Here is an 11,212-nt window from a genome sequence, read left to right as displayed (position 1 = left end):
CTTACCGTAAAAGCATCCCTCTGAATTTAGAATACGATTGACTTAAAAGGGTGCAGCCTATAATCCGCATTACAACTGGTCTGCAGTCGCTTGACCTCATAGAACCATGAACCGGCTAAGACAATTGCAAGTAAAAACAAAAGCAGTAGGCCTGTTATATCAGCAATTTGCTTACTTATTATATGTAAAAGACACTGTAAAGCCTTATAGCTACAGTCAGTTGGTTTTTAGATGACAGCTAGTCAGACAAGCTTAGACTGTCATGCACAAAGCTCAGAATCATGTTTGAAAACAACTTTTTTCATCTGGTCAAAAGGTGGATAGATAAAACACACCTTTCAAACGTACACTCGAGCCCTACCTTGATCTCGTCTCCATAGAAATGTGTGAGAGAAGCGTCGCCGACCAAAGTCTCACAGCGCCTGCGTCTAGATGAAGTCCCGATCATCATCTCCGATATTCGGACAGCGGCTTCTTCCATGCGAGACTTTGTAAAACGTCTTTTAATGACCATGCAGCTGCTCGCTTCCAGATGTTCTCGAGCCGAACCTTTTGGTTCGATTAGGTATTTTTACCATTCGCGTTAAATGATCCCAAAACTCATGACATAACCGACACATCCTCGTCAGTCAACTGCGCTGGTAAACAACCTTACTACCTGCTCCGGTCTCTTCGGCCAGACCAAGGACTTATAAAACTCTGCTTGCTAGGGTTTGGTTTGGTTCGATTCGATAAACCTTCAAAAGCGATGGAGAAGAAAGATCCAAAGCTCAAACCAATGAACGTCCGCCGAAAGCCGAGTCTGGAAGCTGGTTAATACCCTCTCAATACTTGTCCTAGGTCCTTCCAGTCAGTTTGATATTTAGTGAATTTCAATTTCTCAAACTATTTTTTGAGAAGATAAAGCCAGCGAGAGGTGACAATAATAAAGGTGCAATTAAACCACCGACAATATTTTATTGGTACTGCCGCAATTCCTAAAAAAAAGAAATAAGGAATGCCTAATTGATTAATTCGTTAGTTAAAATTATAGTTATGAAATCCTTCGAGATCATAAATATTTATAGTTAGAATCGAACATGCCTTCACGTTCGCTTAAACAGTGACAAATAGCTATTAATGTGCAAAACTATGGTGCGAATTTTAATAGCAAACGGAGCCAAGTTTCAGCCGGTTCACCGGACTGTTCTGGATCGAGGCGTCGTATTTATACTTTCTTATGAAATATGTTTATTTTGATATCCAGCGCTGCCGCGTCTTCTCCCACTGTGTGCTCATGAAATTGACTGGCTTATTCACGAAAAACTGAGAAGCACAGTCTTTTCAGCAACCAGTTTGTCGACCAGAGCACATAGCATTAGCCAGCAATTATTTAAATATATGTTCTTCAAAAGTTCAATTATTTGGTCATATATTTTATCGAGAACCTCTCTTGTGCATATGCATATAGCTTTTTGTTTGTTTGTTTTTTTAATCACCATTGAGCACCAGAAAGCTCCTTGTTCAATGGGACGTAGTAGCTTTTATTCAAATTGGAAAAAGTTGTTATTGTATACTGCTTGATAATACAATGATATAGCATACATTAAGATACCATAATGTTCATTCCCCAAGGTGGCAGTAAGACGTATATGTGAATGTGCACACAAGAACAAGTTCTCTTAGGTGCTGCCCATGGGTCCCAAGAGACTCGTTTTAACCTTAGCAATACGTAACTGAACGAAGTACAATGATGATATTGCTGGGAGGTTAAACGAGTCTCTGGGGACCCATAGACAGCACCTGAGAACTTCTGTTCTTGTGTGCAATATCCACATAATGCTCCTTTACTGCCCACCTTGTAGAATGAACATTATGTTGCCTCTCTAATGTGTATGCTATATCATTGTATTGTCAAGCAGTAGCTCAATAACGTTTTCAATTTGAATAGCACATGTCCCATTGAACAAGGAGCTTTCTAGATTCGTTTCAATGGTGATTAAAAAGAACAAACAAACAAAAACATGCATATGCACAAGAGAGAGTTTATAATGTGAAATATATGACCAAATATTAGACTCTTTGAAGGAACATATGTATTTAAACCATGTTACTTTAAAAGCTAAAATGCACTACTAATAACTGCCGGTCGACAAACTGTTGCTATTTAGAAAGGGCTGCGCTTTCAAGCTTTCATTGGGCAAAACCCGATCCAAGAGGTTTTTCAGCGAGCGCACAGGGAGGAGAGACTTTGTGCAAAGGTTGATATCGTGTACCAAACCTTCATTTTCAGAAAGTATAACACAAAGCCTTGACCAGAGACAGTCCGGTGGACTTAAGAGCTCACTAAACTTGGCCCGTTTTTAGCTTTAATTCAGTCGCAATCTAGTTGCATTCAACAGTCGCGATACTTTATCCACTTTCTTTAAAGCAGGTAAATGAAGGCATGTTGATTCTAACTATAAATATTTATGATCTCAGAAAAGAGTTTATAACTGTACTTAACTAGCAGATTAATCAATTAGTATTCTTATTTTTTTTTTTGGAATTGCAGGTACAATAAAAAATGTTGTCGTGTTTAGTCGCAATCTTGTTATTTGTCTTCGCTCGCTGAAACATCTCGCTCGTTTGAGGCCGAGGAGACTGTACCTGTCCGGTTGACCGGTGCGGTCCCGGACGAGGGCCAGGAGGAGCGAAGAACAGCTCAGCTTCAGACTCACGGTTTTGGCAGACGCGTTCACGCTAGTTTCTGACACCTGACAGCGCCTTTATATCGCCAGCACTGAAGGTTTATCGAATCAGAGCCAAGCCACAAGAGTTTCCAGCAAGCTGACAGAGTTTTATAAGTCCTTTGAATCAAAACCGAAGAGACCGGAGCAGAATTATTAAAAGCAGCAGCTTTTACACCGGTGCGGTTGACTCGACGCAGGACCGTTAGTTCGTCAGTTTATGTCATGATTTTGGATCATTTATCACAGATGGTAAAGAATACCATCGGAACCAAAGGTTCTCGGCTCGGGAACACCTGGAAAGTTAAGCGAGCAGCTGCATGTCACAAAAGAAAAGACGTTTTTACAAGTCTCTCCGTGCGCGCCTCCAAAACCGCTGTCGATATCGGAGACAGATGATCAGGACTCGATGTCTAGACGCAGGCGCTTTGTTCCTACTCCCAGGTTTATTGAGATTCTGCGAAGATCGGCGACGCTTCTCTCACACATTTCTATGGGAGACGAGATCGCGTAGCTCACGAGTGTACGTTTGAAGGTGGTTTTTATCTGTCCAATTCTCTTTTGACAGATGAAAAAGTTGTTTCAGAACATGATAGCTGGTCTGAGTTGCGCATGATTTATCTAAGCTGTCATTCTTTTGACTACGTCATCTTCTGCACTAGCTCGACTGCTGCCATAAGGCTACCAGTGTTCTTTACATATAGTTCTATATAGTTCAAATTGCTGATATAACAGGCCTACCTTTTTATTTTTTACTTGCAGATTGTCTTAGCTGAAAGAAGATGGTTCCCCAGCAGGGTCGTAAGCTGACTACGCTTGGAGACCAGTTAAGACATGCAAGCCATTTTAGGTTTAAAATGCCAGTTATAGCTGCACCTCTTTAAGTCAAATGCATATTCTAAATTCAAAGGAAGGGTAAAACTTTTTACAGTAAGATCTACCTTAAGGGACCTATTAAATCAGGCATACTGTAGACCGTAGAAGAGTGAGCTTCAAAGTTCATGGCGAATTGTACTGTACCGATTCACACCCACATACGATCCACCGCCCTCCCTGAAATTCTCCTTCATCGAGTCATCGAAAACAAATGATTGAAAGCATCGAGTGCAAAAAAATGCACTGTCCGGAAAGTTCGGGATCGTGAGGCAGATAGCAATCCAGATGTTGATACTGGGGATCCAAATCTCCAAATTTGCAGATGGAAACACAATGCCTCATGAAAGCAACCAATGTCAGTGTGCGGACCACCAGCTGCTCCCTAATGTTGACGTCAGGGGCTTCCAGACAAACAAACCACATACTTGTGTAGAGTCGACAGAAAAAAACATCTAGAAGAATCTGTAGTCTTATTGCAGCAGCAAAACGGATTGTCATTTAAAGATTACCAATGAATGTAGATTATGAGTATCAATGCAGATGATTGCGCAGAGTGTTTAGCATGCATTGTCTGATTTCGTGTGAAGTGCCCTGGAGATTCACCTCTTCACGCCAGTCAACCTTGGAGCCTGTAGAGTGTAGTGCTGTTCCTTTTTCCAGCAGTTCTGAGCCAAGTCCTGCTTTTCAAGATGTCATGTATTTACACTCAACATTCTGCTGCACGGTTGGCGAATAGCAAGCCTTTTGGTTTTTCTAAAAATTACATGCTGATCTTGATGTCAGTGGCTGCTCAGATTTACAAGCATCCCAGCATTAAGAACTTCTTATCAAATATAGTGCTTAGAAGATGCGATCGCGAGGATCTAAAGAGGTTGGGCCGTCCATCTCCAGTACGTGAGGCTATCGCTCTGCGCCAAACTTTTGTGCCTGGCAACAGCTCTTTTCAACCCGCCCAGCTTTCACAGGCAATCCGAGCACTTCGACACAGCCATACTTTTACTAGAGAGGTGAGCAGTGATTTATTATACATTTCAGAGTCAGGTGTCATCTATTTATAACTGATCATGATGAAGTTAGAGCCTTGCCTAGATGAATTTAGAACAGTCATCCCTTGTAAAAATTCAAATAAAAAAACATTAACATATAATATTTACAGAGAAATGAACATACACACTTATTCACAATTATTATTGCAAATATTTACAATTAAATAAAATGATTTTAAAAGTATGATTTCTATACCATACAGTTTCTTAATAAATGCACTTGTTTAAACTTATGAGTGCTTTTTGACTAACCCATAGAACCTGGGCACATATTTATATGGTCATTTTTTAATAACTTGTGGTTGACCTGAAAATTGTTGTCGTCGTTACTAGGGCAGACATTATGGCAATATTAAAAAAAAATCAGTTAAAATAGTTAGCAGACTGTCTACAGACAGCAGTTCCGCTGAAAGGTGAACATATGAGACTGGACTCTCAGACTCGCCAGTTAGACAAAACTTGAATCATGTGTGTTTTGCGTGTCTCCTGCTTTGGAAACATTTTGTCTCCGCGCATCTCGGATCTCTGGGCAAAGACGGAAAGACCCAGGCATGTTTTGAGATACAGTTCAGACGTCACATAAAAATATTTTCTCACTTCATAGGCTGTTGCTCGCGCCAAAAACTATTTATTTGTTTGCTTTTTTATGATGGAAACACTGGCAAATATGTTTTTGCTCTCTTACTGGTCAACCAGACCAGAACCGCAATAGTCGGTAAAAATTTTGTATCCTAAACTGCTTTTTGTATTTGATCGTGGACACCGAGTTGTGACACGCCTCGGTATGATGTTGGAACCATGTGTGACACCAAAGGAGTTGTTCTGTTATTGAAGACAACGGCCTTCAGGCTGTTACAATAACCTGCACACGCAGCTGTATCTGGATGTCCCCCGATGAACTTCACCCTTGAAGTAAAACTTCTGATTTGGACCATCAATAATATCATGATTTGTTCGTTTTAAATATGTTTGAGCATGCCTCATGACGATTACCCAAGAATCCAGCAAAGCTTTTTGGACATCTAGATGAACACCATATCATGGGCCTCCTGGTATTCACCTCACCAAAGCAAACCTGCCTTGTCTCTCTCCTTTGCAGTGCTTGCACGTCACAGAAGCTTTTTCGACAACGGACATGGTATGTGCACCTCTTTCATCTTTATTTATTACTTTATAATAATATATTCAGGTTTTAAAATTTTGCATGATGCATCTTTTCCAAACCTATCATCAATTAATAATTCATGATTTTCTTGGATTTTCTTTCATTTGATGTTACATTTAATTACATCAGGGTGAATATATATATATATATACTAGCAACTGCCAAGGTGCCATTTTCATTCAACAATCTACCAAAATGTAACTTTCTTTGTTCCTATTTGTTGTTAACTCGTTTCAGTAAGTGGAAGAAGCTGAAACAACGTACAGGGAACTTATTCCCGTGAATGCTATTAAAAGTCAGCTTACTTATGTTCCGGAGTGTTTGGGTTCCCTTTGTTTGTAGTAAACACTTTACATCACGCTCGCATGTGCAATTGTAGATTCTTTCCCTTCTTTTCCATTGAGTCAGAAAGAATGTACTGTCACTGGCCCAAGTCATAAAACAGGAATGTAACAACAAAGCTCCACCGGGCCACGTCTCTGCTGTATCATTCCCGCACATTTCCTTTAACCGCTAAACATTTGGAAGTGGGCGCAGTGGCCCATGTTCCCCACGTGCATCTGCGGTGCTCACTGTGTTCCTCGTCGCGCTTCACTCCCCAGATGTACCTCAAAGATTCTCAAATGTCGCCCAGATGCTTCAATGTTCCTACTGTTACATGTCCTTGATTTCATGATTTACTACACACTCAACTTTCTCTGGATAATAACAGGAGACCGTTTACTGACATCCTCTTGAGACGATAGTGTGCTTTTACTCACTGAGCTGCCAGGCGTAACGTACAGCCTGGACCGCCAGTGCCAACAGATATTTGAGAGTGAGCTACATTGTCCCAACACTGTTAGCGAGGTGTGGACAGTTTGTGTCAGCAAGAAGGTCAGCCTGTGTGCAATGACCAGGAATGGGAGCCTCCCTGGGCAGATAAGTGTCGTTGTGGCCCCCAACAGGACCTGCATGAACAGCGTGGCGATGTCCTTCGAGTGAATCATGAGGCCTAAGGTATTTGAAGCTTGATTTCTAGCCTTTCATTTAATCAAATTACCCAAACTGTCTATGCCCAACTAACTGCAATCTTTAGGTATGAAAATATATAAGGCGTGGACACACCAAGCTTACTTTACTAAAAGTTGTCGCTTCACGTCGCCCTTAATTTTAAGTGGCTCACGTTATTATGATAAATATTCACATATTGGAATGCTTGGGTATCATATAACATTAGAACAGTCTTCTGTTTGTGCCGCTTTCTTGTAGCTATAGTCATTTTCATCACTTTCGCGAATCTCTCTAAGTGAATTTCTAGTCATTTCAAAACTAGACATCCAGTTGAAATTTCCTACTTTCCTCGACGGGTCAGTACTAGATTGGACGAAGGTTTGAATTTGATTAAGCTGGAAAATATTGTCTTAGGCAGGTGTACAAAATTTTGATGGTTTTGGGTCAGTTTTTCAAACATATAAGTTGTTATTTGGCAATATGCAGATAATTGGTATACACAAGCTCAAGTGTGTAAAGATTATAAACTATAAGACTATAGATCTTTTTTTCTCAAAATTACCCATTATGCTTTGCTTGTGCACGTGGGGACGGTGTCTAACTTCCGATTCATTTATGCGAAATACTTTATATATCTATAAGTTATGATGTAAAAAAACTTCCAAAATCATCAGAATGTACTAGTTCAATTATGGAATACACTATTTTAATCTCTTTAAGTCCAACTGGAGTCTGTGTCTATGACATTCTCCAGAGTCTTTTTGCAGTCATAAAAGTTTAAGGAATTAGAAGATGATCCTAGCTAAATTCGGGAGAGCTGCATTGAAAACAGATGAGCAAAACAACTATGTAAACGGATCCCGAACATGGCATACACTGGCCAAGATTTTGTGCAACAGAATGCTACACATTTTAATAGATTATTTTATGTCATGACATGCCGTCATGACAGGTTTTTTGGCACACGCAGAAACAAGTATTTTTAAAGGAATTACTTAGCTTATTACTGTTACTGTGGCAGTTACCTCCGCATATGGCCCATATGGAGAAGCGTAGTGAAAAAGGTCTAGAATACCCAAGACGTGAAGTCACTCGGATAGTTTTTTGAATGGGGAAAATGCAATGCTTAAAATGATCAACTGTTAGCTCCGCTTCTAAATAAAATATAACCCAATCAATCAGTCAGTCATAAAACACATACTGCAAACGGATTGGTACTGATGTTAGCTTTGCTTCCGCATAAGTATTAATGAAAGTGACAGATTTTTAGCGTAATAACGGATCTGATTTAGCAACTCTATAGGTAAAGAATGGTTTGTAAAATTATATTTATAGAATTTTATCATCATATCATCAAAATAGATCTTATCAACCTTGATTTACATTCTATAACATTTAGACAGTTTTAGCAGGTATTTGTGGAATTTTGGGGCTGGAAATTGTCCATCCTATCTGGCAACACTGCTGACGGTCCTGACAATCCATTCAACATGCTTGGAATGAGGCCAACTTGAGCCTGATGTGAACTCATGAGTGGGAAGACACCGAACAAACTATTTCAACCTCCGCTCGCTATCGTCCCAATGCGTGTCCCAGCCCTTTAGGTAAAAATATGCATCCTGTTAGAATAAAAAAAGGTACAAAGGTGTATAGCTTTGTCCCTTTTTATCTGAGAGTGCATTTGGTTGGGCAATGCTAGTACTACTGAAAAATCACACACTTCAGGAGTGCTTGTGGTTGCTGTGGTTTAGCTGGCTGTTGATGGAGGTTGGAGAGTGAGGGGAAACATGGCAGCCATGTTCCAGATCATGTGGAGGTGGAGTGATGTTCTCTCTACTGAGAGTGCACCCATCCATCTCCTCAAACGGTGGAAAATACTGTTTGGGCCAGAGAGTGAAGTAGATCAGTCCTGCAAAAATAAACAGACCTGTGAGAATAACCAAGGTGGGTTGTTCTCCCCAGTAAATTTTGTTAGCGATCCGCCTTTCATTAGGCAAAAATATAGCAATTTTTTTGTTATTGCAGGAAAAAGTTTCAGAGAGGAACAATGTGAGAAGTACAACAATCCAAATCACTTTGATGTTCATGGAAACGTGAAGTTAAAGTGGATACCAAAATACGCTGGAGTGTCGTTACGGGATAGGTGTAAAACTTCTTTTGCAGAGCAAGAGTAGCAGTGAATTCAGAGTTTTTTGCAGCTAAAGTAAGTCACAAACTTAAGATTTACAGAAGACACTCTCATTTAAGCGACTTTACTCATGCTCGAGCCTGCAGTAGCATTTACCAGTTCTTCTGGTAATCATGCTGTTCTGTTTGAGCTACTATGATAAAAGTTCACTTTGAAAACTCTGGCATATAACCATTGCTTCAATCTTATAGGTAATTGATGGAACCCTGTGGTGGTCCAGACACTACATCATTTTGTGTGCAAGGCCAGTGTATCAAAGCTTCTGTGACTCTGAGATCGATTCTAGTAAGTAGCTGACAAATGTGGTGTGTGGAGGGAATGGCCAGAGCTGCAGGATGATATCTGGCCTGTTCAATAAAAGTCAGGTAAGAATATCTCTGCTATTTTTAATGTGCATTGTCTTGTGAAAGTTTGTTCGGCCGGGCCACATAATACAGAGTGCATATGCTGTTGACCATATTGTCAGACGTGTTGAGTTTTGAAGTATTTTCAATTCTATTTTCTAATAGGAATTAAAAAAAAAGTCTTTATTAAGGCATAATGAGCCATTAACTAAAGCTTCAGCTATAAAGGTGAATTGCAACCGCAGACAGCAGTAAAAGTATATAAGATTGATAGCAATGGTATAATCAAATTAAAACAAAGCTAAATATAAATAATACATTTATTGCAAAATATTTATATATACACAAATATTTAAGTATTTTGAGACCTAGGAGACTTGATTGATAATTTGTAGTGTTTGATGTGAGTGGAACATTTTTCTTAACATTTATCTCAGACTGACATTATTTTAAATCAGTAATGTCTCTCTTTTTTGCTTTTGTACATTGAAATAAATTTGAATTACCAAATGAAATTATGTTAACTTGAATGGGAAACTTTTTTTGTTCATAACCATGGGTTTTGGTTTGCAAAGTTAAAAGGTTATTTTACAAATAAGTTGAAACAATGCACACAGATTACTTTAACAAATTCTGAGCTCTTAACAATTCTTCTTTAACGTTACTGCTGAAAAAATCAGTTTCCTAAGGAAAACATAGCATGTTTTTTTTCCAGAATCTGATTGTTGCTCTCTTATTTTTCCCATTTCTTTAGCTATGGATATAGAGACATTGTAACAATTCCAAGTGGAGCCACTAACATTAACATCAAACAGCAGAGCCAGGGGGAAGTATACCAAACACGTATGGACATTACCTGGCTGTAATGAGAGAAATGGTGATTATATATTGAATGGCAACTTCTCTGTATCCACAGTGGAGCAGTATATTCCAGTGCTGGGGGCTGTGCTAAATACAGTGGCTCATCCACCACACTGGAGAGACTACAGAGCTCCGCCAGCCACAGGAACCAGTCACCATACAACTGCTTCTCCACCGCCGGGGGAATCCATCCCACCAAAGGTCAAATACACCTTCTACATCCTCAAAACCATGTCTTTAGCAAACCCAAAGACAAAAAAGATTGCTGGCAAGCCTCATTCATCCTTTTGAGTGCCACAGTGGGTCTCAGGCGAGTGGTCTGAATGCTCCAAAACGTGGTGGTTCAGGATGGACCAGGAGAAATGTGGAATGTAAAGACAACGCTGGCTTCTATTCAAACCATTGCAATAAAGTTCTCAGACCCTCTGATATCAGGCCCTGCCAGAGACCTACCACGTGTCCCATATGGCAAATTGGGCCTTGGTCTTCATGCTCACAAACTTGTGGCCTTGGGGAACGCCAGCTAAGGGATTCTCTGCATTGATTACGCTGGAAAGATTGTAGAACCAGAGAACTGTGATCCTGCCAAGATGCCGGAATCAATGTCTGAAAAGTGTTTCTACCAAGAGTGTTGAGGGCATCACACAGGCTTTCAAATTATTCAGAGGTGATAAGACATCCTTGTGAAAGAATATAAAGATTTTCAATTGACCTTGCTTCAGATTGGAGTAGGGAAAATTCATGCTTTAGATGGAAAATTGGTTAAGCTTTTATGAATGTTGCAAACGGACTGATCACTTGGGCTTTGGTTTTCCAGATATATATTTATAACCACTATTGAAGTTTGATCCAATAGATATCTACCTCAGCAAGCAAAGCTTAATTGCAGTTTCCCTAACTTCTGTCTCCTATAATTGCTTTCTTAGAGCATTCCACATATAATTTTTCAAGTATGTCATATTTAATGATTCTTAATAATACAAAACACACAGATTGTCAAAGACTTATCATTTATAAAAGGCTGACATTAT

General features: G+C 39.7%; 1 pseudogene; it reads left to right on the top strand.

Annotated features, from left to right (window-relative positions):
• Window positions 1–748: 748 nt before the first annotated feature.
• LOC122358620 lies at window positions 749–10,908 on the top strand (annotated as a pseudogene).
• The last annotated feature ends 304 nt before the right edge of the window (window positions 10,909–11,212 follow it).

The sequence above is a fragment of the Puntigrus tetrazona genome, chromosome 15 (assembly GCF_018831695.1).
Source record: "Puntigrus tetrazona isolate hp1 chromosome 15, ASM1883169v1, whole genome shotgun sequence".
NCBI classification, from domain to species: Eukaryota; Metazoa; Chordata; class Actinopteri; order Cypriniformes; family Cyprinidae; genus Puntigrus; species Puntigrus tetrazona.
This window is presented reverse-complemented; position numbering and strand designations above follow the sequence as displayed.